This window comes from Bactrocera neohumeralis, chromosome 5 (assembly GCF_024586455.1).
Source record: "Bactrocera neohumeralis isolate Rockhampton chromosome 5, APGP_CSIRO_Bneo_wtdbg2-racon-allhic-juicebox.fasta_v2, whole genome shotgun sequence".
NCBI classification, from domain to species: Eukaryota; Metazoa; Arthropoda; class Insecta; order Diptera; family Tephritidae; genus Bactrocera; species Bactrocera neohumeralis.
This window is the reverse complement of record NC_065922.1, coordinates 57,965,361-57,977,703: the sequence shown is the minus strand read 5'-3', so window position 1 is coordinate 57,977,703 and position 12,343 is coordinate 57,965,361.

Sequence of the window (12,343 nt, the reverse complement as noted above, 5' to 3'; positions counted from 1 at the left end):
TTTTCCCCTCAATATACGGTGGTGAGTTTCATAGTTGAGTTATTGAGCAGTGAATGTAGCGCTCACTGAAGTTCTTGTCTTCTTCGTTGCGCTGGTGGTGAATAGAATTCGTTGTGCTGTGCTGTGCGAAACACATGTGTTGTCGGAAGTTAGGTTCGCCGACGGTTTAATTGTAGACTTTTCTCAATTTTTCGTTCGGTGTGTTGTGAAAATGCAAGATGTTAAGAGTGCACAAATGGAAATATAAATATTAAATAAGTGAAAGGTGTTTTAAATCGAAGAGTATCAACGAAAAAAAAATTAAACCTCTCGACAATTGGTATCTAATGAAAATGCTTTGATGAGTGTTCCCAAATGCTTGGATTATAAGCAGCAGTAATTAAATTGTAAACGAAATGTGTGTTTAAGTGTGTGTGTGTGACTTCTTATAAAAAGTCGACGTTTTTATAACAAATGAGAAATGAAAATAAAATATGTATAAAGCTTATGTGTTAATGCTTTTACATACATAATTCAGGTTCTGGTGCATGCATTCCATAATTAAATGCCTTAAATGAAGAAATGGGCTTGAGAATTCCAAATTAAATAAAAAGTGTACTACTGGCCGTTCCAGTATTGGTTTCTGTTTGTATCTGTGTGAATACGATGCAGCTGTGTGAATAATTCAGTGTTTATTGTTGTAGCCGTTCTTGTGAATTTGGTGAGTCGCGCGCGCACACACACAGCCAACACAAAGCCGACGCGCCGCACTTATGCGCTTGCTTGCTTACCTGAGCGCAGTCGCTGCCAAGTGTGTGTGTGACTGTGAGTAATATTCGTTAACGTGCGGAGAAATGCCGTTCCAGCGCAAGCAGGCAGGTGTGCCATACGCGATGTTGTTGTTGTGAGTACCGACGAAAACCAGTTGTTAGTTGCACCGTCGGCAACTCTCAACATTGCGCCGTGTGTTTGTGCAACGAGTTTTCGATCACCGATCTCTAAAAATTGCGAAAACGCTCACTCGCGCTCTCTAAGCGACTAACAGCGTTGCCAGTTTTCATATAAATTAAAGCAACAAAGAGGTGTATGTGAAAAAATACAAAAAATAAAGTAAACAAATATTGGCTGCCGTTTGTGAAAACAAGTAATTTTAAATAATCAAATACACAAGTTAAATGCCTCTCTAGCCTAACACATTGGGCTTGTGATCTGAATCCACAATGTAAAAGAATTGCAATAATCCCTTTCCCAAGTTCACTACACCTTCACCTCTGCCATACTGCTAAGTGCAGCAACAACAACAACAATACAAATAGCAATCAACATTTGCAGTTCGATAAATTCAAACAAACGCGAAACCAAGAAGTAAACAGCCATGGAGGAATGCGAGCGACGTTTAGAAAAATCCAATCCAGTGCTTTTCCACAACAACAAAAACTACACGACTTATAGTCGCTGTAAAGTGCCATCAAAATTGAATTTATGTATTATAAGCGGTGTCTGGCTGTTGCTCAGCCTCACTGGCAGCTGCTATTGTTCAGGTAAGTGTGTGTGAGTTTTTGTTTGTGCAATTGTAAGTGTTTGTTGGAAAATAAACTGGTATATTTTTGTCAAATGCCGGTCCAACAAAGCACAATGTCTGCTTTTGGTTACGACGGCATTACTCTAATGACTAGCAATTTATAAGGCATGCACTGACCTATGACAAAACTATTTTTGTTTTGGGGAGAACCGTGTCCATAAAATAAGTCAAGTTTTGTTACACATGTGATGATGACAGAAATAATATCGCCAAACGCTTAAATCCAATTATTGTGGAAAAATTCACGTATCTTATGCCTATATTTAGTCACGAGTGCGTGCCTAAAAGCAAATTGAACACTAATGAATAATTGAACTGTGGGTATGGTTACAAATGAAAATTCTGTATTTTTATCGACAGATATCCCATTCCGTTTCTTCCGCCAGTAATATAACGCTCAAACTCTTCCCTTTATTAAGCTTCATAGGTGTTCGGTCTAAAAAAATGATCCCATTGAACTTACTTATTCTCGTCTATATGTATATGTGCATCAACGCATATGTAGCGAATAATCGTTCACCTGAAGATTTCAGAAATACGTAAAGTATTGGGTTAGGTGTTGAAAACAACGTAAACATTTTTAGAGATAAAACGTTCAAACCTAAATATAGTTTAATCTAACTCAACGAAACTTCCGAACATCCGAAAATTAGTTCGGAAGTTTCAGTAAAAACTTCGAATTAATTGAACTATACTGTCATATCTTATACATAGTGGTTAATTCGAATGTTCGTTATGAAAAGCTTTGACGATATCGCATCAAAAAGAATTGTATGTGATGTTCACATAAATCTTTTTGATATTTGTATTCCTTCCACAACTGTTTGTAAAAACTAGTTTATGAGGACAATCTTTTGCTCAGATATATAAATATTAGTAGTACATCATTTATAACACCACAAAGTTCAGTCCAAGTTCAGTTCTTTCGAGTTCTTGTAGAAATTTGACGTAGATTATTACACAAGCCATTTATACAATCTTAAAACATATTATTCGGATCGAACCACTACAGCCCGTTATACAACAATAAGTCAAATATCATTTTTTTGAACTGCGGTCGCTGTGACTCAGACAAAAATGTTTCCAATTATGTATTTATTTATGCATACACGCCATTACATATAATAAAGGTTCGCACATACATACATATATGTATGTATATGTATATACAAATTATAATAACTGCACTTAGCGAAAGTAGTTTCATTTCCACCTCTGAATCAAAAAAAGAATTAATCGATATTTGTTGCTGTGATATACTTTCATATAAATGTGAGACACACATAACAACAATAGGCAAGTAATAGTAGCGGGAAAGCAGCGAAAACCATACCAACCTATTGATTTTACATAATACGTTCATTGATAACTATCATAATGTCCGCGAGAGCTCAATTAGTATTGAAAGCAAAACGCGTGTGAAATATATAATCCCCTTAAAGTAGCATTAAATAAACATTCAATAGGCATCTTCGGTTCGCCGTTTCTCTGCGCGTTTCTTCTCTCTTGTCAAAACAAATTACATGTAAAAGTAATGGGAAAGATATCAAGTTGAATTTGTACAAGAGAGTATAAGGATATTTCTTTAAAATGGCTTAGCTGTTATATTCAATGCTACGAAGTTTTGTCTTGCATATGTTAGATCAGTTTTACTATTGTGAATGATTCAAATGACAAATAGAATATCAAACATCTTAACATGTACCTACTTCAAAAGGCTGATACTAGCTAAAAAGGATAATTGATCCAACCAGAAAATTGCTCCCATCCGCAAATTACAATCATCGAAATTCGGTGTTGCATTCGGTTGGAAGGTGATGTGGGTGTTTAGCAACGGTACGCCTTTGACTCATTTATTCGGCCACCTCCAGCAGATTAGCCGATTTTCCCACCTCAATCCATTTAACGCCGCCACTAGCAACACTACTAATATTGCAAGTATATATACACACATGTATTAACAATTCTAACATTATACAGCTGTTTGTTCTCTTCAGCCAACTTAGCAAACACCAAACTCGCATATCACTAATCCTCAAATTAAATGTATTTTGTAGGTGAAAAATATATTTTATAAAACTAGAATTTTCTGAAAGCCGTTGAGGGTTTACCTGTGGTTGAAACAGAACTCAATGATATTTGTATGAATTTCTGAAATTTCTGGTGAAATCTGCTAAAGTATATAATGTGCTAATGCTAAAAAATATTGCACAATAATTTTCATTTTATCATTTGTAAAACTATAATGCCAATATTTTATCCAACACCGAGATTCATCCTTGTTTAGTAATTTGCTAATTTCACAGTTATCGTGATTAAAATTTTGCGGCTTACTAATTGTTGAAGCGGGTTAAATTGAAATAATTTACATTTATTAATAGAAATAAATATATTTGTACATATGCAAAACCAGTTTCATTTGCCTACCTACATATGTGTTCTTAAATAATGCACTGAAGTTAGTAGTTTTAGGAGCACTGAAATATAAATATTAAATTGAAAGTTTTTTGTTCCGGGTTGAAATATTTTTGTTAATCTTTCATAATCAAAGATATTTTTAATGCAAACATTTTTCAAATCCACAAAAGTTTCGTAAGCGTATTAAATAATGTTCGTACTTGTTTAACACCTGGGCATAACTCTTATATTTTATTAATTGCAATTAAAAAGGAGAACTGTATTTCCAAATTTAACTGCCAATATTTAATACGCATTCAAAAATTTTAAGAATGATATATAGTACTTATTCAAGTTTTCCCCTATTAATAATAATAAATAATGATTCACTGTATTCTACACAGTTTGAGTGATACCCAGTATATTGAAAAACTTATTCATAATCGAGTTAGAAGAACCTATGAATGATTTTGATTCTAAGGCTAGAGAAAAAGTTTAATTTGATTTCTAATGTGCTTTATTCTAAAGTTTTTGTGTATTCAAGAGATTTTGTATACATAGTACCTAAATAGAGTTGGGCGTGATTATGCTCCGGTTATCGCTTGAAATATGCCACTTTGCGGCCATTTTAAAACCATAATGTTTTTTTGTGCAGTGTAAACTACAAATGCTTATTTGCCTATGGACCAATCTAAATTGTTAAGGAAATTTTATACCAAAATTCCGAAATATCTCAAGTTTTACTTAAAGCAACCCGGAACAGCGGACAGTCAGGTTTTATTGAAAAAAGTACTCTATTATGATGAATCAATTATTGCAAAATATATATACATACATACATATATATGACGAAATAATTAAATTAAACATTGGAGATGATTTTTTTTAAATTTAACAAAAAATTGTATTTGTAAGTAGTGACTCCCTTTTTCCTTCTTACAAGAAGTCACGAAATAGTGATAAGGAATTTTATGTTTCATTGCACGTAGGAAGAGAAAATTTAGTATTTTAAAGCAAGTCATTGCAACAATTTATATTTTATGGAAACAGACACGTATTGTTTTCTTCTTGGGTATTATATGAAATATTTATACCCTGAACAGGGTATTCTAAGTTTGGCACGAAGTTTGTAAGACCCAGAAGAAACGTCGATCAACTTAAAAATTTATACATACGATATATAAATCATTAATAGTTTCATTGTACGGAAAGCTTTTTTAAGGAGATATCTTCAAGAAATTGGATATGAGCTATTGCCTATTACATATGTGCAATCTCAGAAAAAATTTTTCATATCGGGGAACTATAGCATAGAACTGCTATACAAACTGAAATATCGGTATTAAGTGATTGTATGGCAAACATTTTCATTTAACTACATATCTTCAACAGGGCTTCAATGGGCTTTTTCTCTGATAATGGTGCAATCTCTGAAGAAATTGTTCAGATCAGATCACTACAGCATACAAGGTGCGTTCCAAAGTAAACAGGAATTTTTGAATCTTACGCCCCCTGGTGGCGCCATTTACATATATGTCGATTGGTGCGTTAGAATCTGCTCTATATCGATTGTCCAGTGATAATTCCATGACATTTCATTGATTGGAAGTGAAGTTATTGCGTTTTAAGTGTCAGTATGTTTGTGTTATCGGTGCGAAAATGAGTTTCGAACAAAGAGCCAACATTAAATTTTGTTTTAAAAATGGTAAAACTTTTATCGAAAAGTTTCAATTGACTAAATAAGTTTATGGCGATGATTGCCTATTCCGTTGCAGAGTGCACGAGTGGTTTCAACGTTTTCAATTAAAATCCGTGATCACCGGAAATTTCATCGAAACTGCGCGTGAATTCATTAAAAATTAACCGAAATCATCATTGAAATTCATGGAAATAGAATTGAACATCTCCAAAACATCGATTTATCGCATTTTGATCGGACATTTGGGCTTACGAAAGGTGTGTGCATGGTTTGTTCCGCACAAATCGACTGACGACCAAAAATTACTCAGAAACCAACATTCGAAGGACGATTATTTGACCAAAAATCACATTTTAACCATTAACCACTCCCAGTATTCACCTTATATGGCACCGTGCGACTTCTTCCTTTTCGAAAAAATGCATTTTCCCATGAAAGGTAAGCGTTATGCAGACGAGAGGCCATTCAAAAGGCTTGCACCGGCATACTGACGGTCATACCGGCCAACGAGCTTCGATATGCTTTTGGACAGTGCAAAAAGCTCTATTGAAGCAGAAGGAGACTATTTTGAATAAAATAAATTGATTTTGCCGAAGAAACCATTTGTTCTGTTTTTTTTAAGTCCTGTTTACTTTGGAACGCACCTTGTATATCTGCCATACAAGTGTATCGATCATCAACGATCAATCACCTTGTATGGAAAACTATTCTGTTTGACAAATTATCTTATCGAAATTTAGAATGGATTAATTTCCAAAACAATCTCTTATTGTATTTTTCAAATTTGACCGCTATAACATATACTAGCTCTCATTCAAACTGACCGAGCAAAATATAGATAAATATGAAAGATATGTTTTCCCTTATTAAGTAACCTCAATTTGACTTGAATGTTGTTTATGTCAAATTAGCCGCGAACTATAAGACTTTTTCTGTTAGAAGGAAACTGTTGGCAATTTAGTTATGCATATAGTTGCTAAAAAATCACCTGTAAAGGGTATTATAGCTTCGGCACAACCGAAGTTAACATTTCTTCTTGTTTTGTTAGGAAGTTGAGCTTACTACCATATGTTATATATAAATGTATGGATTTGTGCAATTCATTTTGTGAAATAGCTGCTTTGCACGTATGCACGTTTTACTTCTTTCAGGAAAACTTTACAAACTTTTATCGTATACTAACAAAGCAACAATTTTGAAATTTTCACGCTTACCTGCCTTACACCACTCCACTACAGCAGAGCTTGTGCACGAAAATTAATTGAGATCTCTAACTACTCAACCGACAACGCTTTCGCGTCGCTTCAAATGGTAATTCTTGGAGTGAATGCTGTCTGCGGTTGCTTTGTACTCTGTTGTAGTGTTATGTCACAATAATGCATAGCTAACGGTTTTGTCATCTAAGTAAGCATACATGTCTTCCAAACATTTTGTTTATTTTCTTACAAGCACTATTATTCAAAATAGCGCTAAGAAACAACTTTTTCGTTACAAATTGTTTACCATTGAGAAATCAAAATTACAGATATGTAACATACCAAAGTACATACAAATTCTTTTTACAAATTCGTATGCACACACATCACGAACTTGGTACCTAAACCTTCTTCACAATGATATGTACCTGAAACTAAACCTAAACCAAACATAACATAACTCCAATTTCTGACAGAGCGAAGCAGTAACGACTTCTGACAACCGGCGCCCATTTGCATTTGAATTCCATGCGGTCAGCAATCATTTCTCGCAGCTACCCAACATGGCCAGGTGCACGATTGGCACATCTGTTGCACGCTCAAACGTCAAGTAAACGTTATCGTAGGCCACAAAGAAACTACAAGCATGCACTGTGAAAGACATATGTATGTATCTAGGTATATGTGTATGTAGTAAAGAGTCGTAGAATTGACGAAGGACAGTGCAACCAATTGCGCCTTCAGCTATTTCCGGTACTTTTTTGTCTGGTGAATAAATTATGGGGGATATGATATTTGCCATTTTTTCAGCACATAAGGGAATAATGACATAAATGCGAAATTCGATCAACTGGAGACTTTTGAAGCGTCGATCAAATTACCAAATTCTTCAAAATTTAGAAAGAAATTATGTTATTTTCGCTATTACTGTAGAAATTGTACCTGTTCGTTTATCACAAATGAGTAAATGTCTTTCGTTTCTAACAGTATTATTTGTCAATATAGTATTCTCAAATAAAGTCTTGGTAGTAAAAATATCAACTTTTTAATCAATTTTATATGAGTATATTCATGTGATAGTGATCCTATAAGTACTTAGCGTATAAACGAGAAGCAAAAATTTTTGGAAAAATTCTATTTATTTCTCAACACAATCTCATCTGAGCTTGATACTAGTTTTCCCCCAACTTCTTTAACCGGTCTGACAAATACGTTCTCTGGAGGTATACTATACAGGCCATCTGGAGAATACGGTAAATGGGGCAGAAGTTCGTAGCTTAATTTGACCTATTCGGTCATGGCAACGGCGGAGATGTGAGCCGATGCCTAGTTATACAAGGAAAGCACTTCTTTCCACCATATGGCAATTTTCTACAATTTGCGGAGGCATCACCATCCACACAAAGAAAACTTACTGAATTTGATAAAGATAGGTTTTTGCGGGGTTCTTTACTCCTCTGTCCTTATATCATTTCGCAAGCATTACATCTTACCATTTTTATTGTCTTAGTTTGTATATTTACAAGAACTCAGAAAACAGAACAAAAAAGGAAGGTGACTTTTGAAATATTTTACTGTACCGCGTCCTGGCTTAAGCGCGTACTTCAGCTTTATGTTTCGTCACATTTTCATATGCCCATTTTTTCGAATATACGACTACTTTAAGCCTGAAAGATGAAAACACAAAAGATTAAAACAACTTTCAAGGACGTGACCTACCAGTGGGCATATTCGCACTGCTATAATCAGAAGATGCTCGAGTGCAGTCACAATTTCAGCCATAATACTCTCGCACCTTAATGGGCTTTATGCTGGCCATCTGACTTTTGTTGCCTAATAAACTACCGCCACTACAAGTTGGTAATTTTAGAGAACACATAACAGTTCATGCGAGTAACGCACCATGGCAATGGTTACAAATGATATTGTCGTAAAGCGAAATTCACTTTGTTTTGCATTTTTACCTAACATTCTTGCAAACAACTTGAATTTCTCCAGTCCGTTCGCTTGCCTAGCCATCTCAACTGAGCCAATACAGTGCCATCAACATGTTCAAGCCATTATCCTGCCCTGCACTGTGGTTTTCCTAACTGTCACACTAATTCGCCCGAATAATGACTTTTTGCTTCTACTTTAGGCCTTAATCATTGAGTTACCGTTAATGCTGAATGTTGCGATTATTTGCAAAGTTTTATGCTCTGTTTATGATTTTTTATTGAGTAATTAATTTATCACTTTCTACTCAAGAAAGCTAAATTTATTTTAAAATGGATTCAAAGTTTCGTGTCAAAGTGTTACCAGTTGAATTAAGTAAAAGCATGTCTCCATTAAATATTGATAATATTGAAAAGAGTACTCGTATATACAAGTAGAAAAGATTATGATCAGAAGTAATTGCTACAAAACGACAGAGATAGATTATATCCGTTTTAAATAACAAAGAAAATTATTATTTTAATTGTTGTGTTTAGATTCTATCAGCAGAATTTAGCCCATATTGGTAGTAACACGGATGTCGCACTTTATATTTCGTGATTTGGCAATCCTAGTGTTGCAATGAGGCAACTGTGTCGTTAAGTTCGATATTTCTGATGTTATACAGAATGTTTTAACATACTCTATTCGTGTGGTTTGTAGTATCTGAAAATATTCATCTCGGCCAAAAAATGGGATTATATCGCAAACATTTTAGCGCGATTATTTTTTTACGACTTTCGACGCGGATTATCTCAGCAACAGTGCATCGATACACTTAATTCAATTTTTATCCATGAATCGAGTCGATGTCATTTAAAAACAGTTGTTTATGCTGTGCGCAAAGTTGCAAGATCGTCTTGTGATCTATCGGGAGATTTACACAACTTGTAGGCATTAGTAGAACCATATATTTAATATTGCATGAACATTTCATTGTAGAAAAATTTTGTTCTCGTTAGATCTCTCGACAAAAAAGGTTCGTGTCGATTGGTCGAGACAAATGAAAATAGAATACGATAACGGTGTTTCGAAACACGTCTATGACACCATGACAGGTAATGAGTCGTGAATTTATAGTATGAGCTCGAAAGTAACCAGTCGATTACATGAGTGTTTGAAAATGAGCCGAATCCAAAAAAAGCTGTTCGATCACGAATCATTTCCAAGCAAATGATTGCCTCGAACGACTTCTTTATATTCCTGTAGGAATAAAATAAACTAAGAGGTCAATGTTTTGCGTCACCTAAAGATCATTAACTTATATTTTATTTAAATAGGCGCACAATTAATCTAATCTATCTGTTTTAATTAACAATTTTTTAATTTCTTATAAATGTAATTTATATAATTTCTTTTAATTATTTTAATAAGTAAATTAACCTAATTGCTCAGCAGATGTTCTTAGGACCTTACTATTCCGCCTATTTCACGCATATACATATGTATGTACGTTACCTCAACTCGCAAATAAAGACCGTTTGCTCAATCCCCCGGCACAAATAAACACAAAATTTAATATACATAAATAAAAGATAAGAATTGAATACTGTTCCAGTCATGAATATACATACTCGTATTTGCCTTCTAAAGGTATATACATACATACATATGGTATATGTATATGATATTTAAGCAGCGCAAACAACTATCTATTTGGCCCTTCATTTTATCAGAAACATAGAAATCTACTTAAAATCATTTATATGGCTAACTGTTCTCGATAGAAATTGAGCAATAGACAAAATAATTGTTCCGTATACTCACATATATGTATGTATTTGTACATAAACGCAGATATTTTGTATGCTTATTCCAGTATTAAATTCTTATACATATGCACATATTTATTTACATTCATGTAGTATTTATGCGCGATTATGTCAGACACAAATAAAAGAAATTTTTAATCGATGTTGCAAGCAAAATATTTGTCAACTTAGTCATATTTGACGCACTATTTTGTGACTTTAGTTGAAGTTAATAGTTGGGTCAAACCACGTCAAGTAGTCCATGAAAATTTCGAAAAATCTCCGATTTTGAAAATTAGCAGTTCATTAGGAAGGGGACTAGACGCATACCCCGTGATTTAATATTTCGTAAAAACTCTGTTTTTTGTTTAGGATATTGAAGGTTGAAATTTAGAGGACGATAAAATTGTAAAATTATTTTCCCATAAACTTCTTCTTCTTTATTGGCGTAGACACCGCTTACGCGATTATAGGGCGCCAGTTGGCGTTTTAAGAGAGGTAGGAGGACAAAAAATTCAGTATCTTTGGGATGGTATGAATGAACAAAAATTTTTTTGCAGATTATTAAAGGTGAATATTTTCCGCGTTGTGTCACCCTTTGGCTAATGCTTTGGTACATTCCTGCGATCAAACACGCCTTAAAAGAAGAGATATGCCTGCGTACTAAGGAGCAACGACTTTACATATCTAAACAAAAGTCTAACGGTGTTATATCACACGATCTTGGTGGTAAATCCACTGGCCCAAAACGTGAAATTATCTGCTTATAGAAGTGTTCTCTCAATACACGTGATTTGTCAAAAAAGGCTATTAAAAAAATACATCTACTTGGATCATTCGTTTTAAATACATATGTACATATGTAGTATAATAATCGGTAGTAGCAGCTGTGATATTTACACATAACTTATGAATACAAAATAAGCATATGGAGAAGTAAGATTATTTCAACCGGTTCAATTGGTGTAATGAGAAAAAACTGATACATATCTTTATTTTTTTCTATAGCTATATACACAATTATATCATAATAATTATTTATGTATTTTGCGACCCTTTGACGCCTAATTATTATGCCTGCATAATTGCCAAAGAACTCGATAAACAACAACATGTATGCAGACAGTTCATTTGCCACACCTCGCACTTGCTTAAAACCTTTGGTGCGGGTTTGATTTGTCATACTCAACAAATTTTCTTTCACCTTATTACAAATGTTCGAGCAAATATTTACATTAATAATTTAACTCCACAAATTCAAATGCACTGTTTATATTTTATATATTATATAAGTATGTTTATATTTCCGCATGTAAAATCGTATATTCTATGTATTTTCACAACAATTTATTGCTAGGCAATATAATATTTTGTGGCTTTTATTGTGTGTTCATTTCGTTTGTTATTTAGCTTATGAGTTAATTAGTTCCCAAGCGTTTTCAGGCAATTCATGCTCTGTGGCACTAATGGTTTTTATTTTCACGAAGAGGACGGCATTCTATGCTGCATTGCCCACTAGGAATTACAGCTAAATTTCACTAATTAGCAGATACATTGAAATATGATATCACTTTTATCGAGGAGTAACCTTCAACCCTCATTGTTATGATTCAAAAACCAGTTAATTAAGCCTATGAGTGATTGCGGAAACAGGATATCATCTCTTCAGTGAAAAATATGAAGAGGATCCGACCTTGAAAAATTTGTTGAAAGATTCTTACGCAACGAGCTACCATCTCTATGAATTATTGTCTCGTAGTAATAG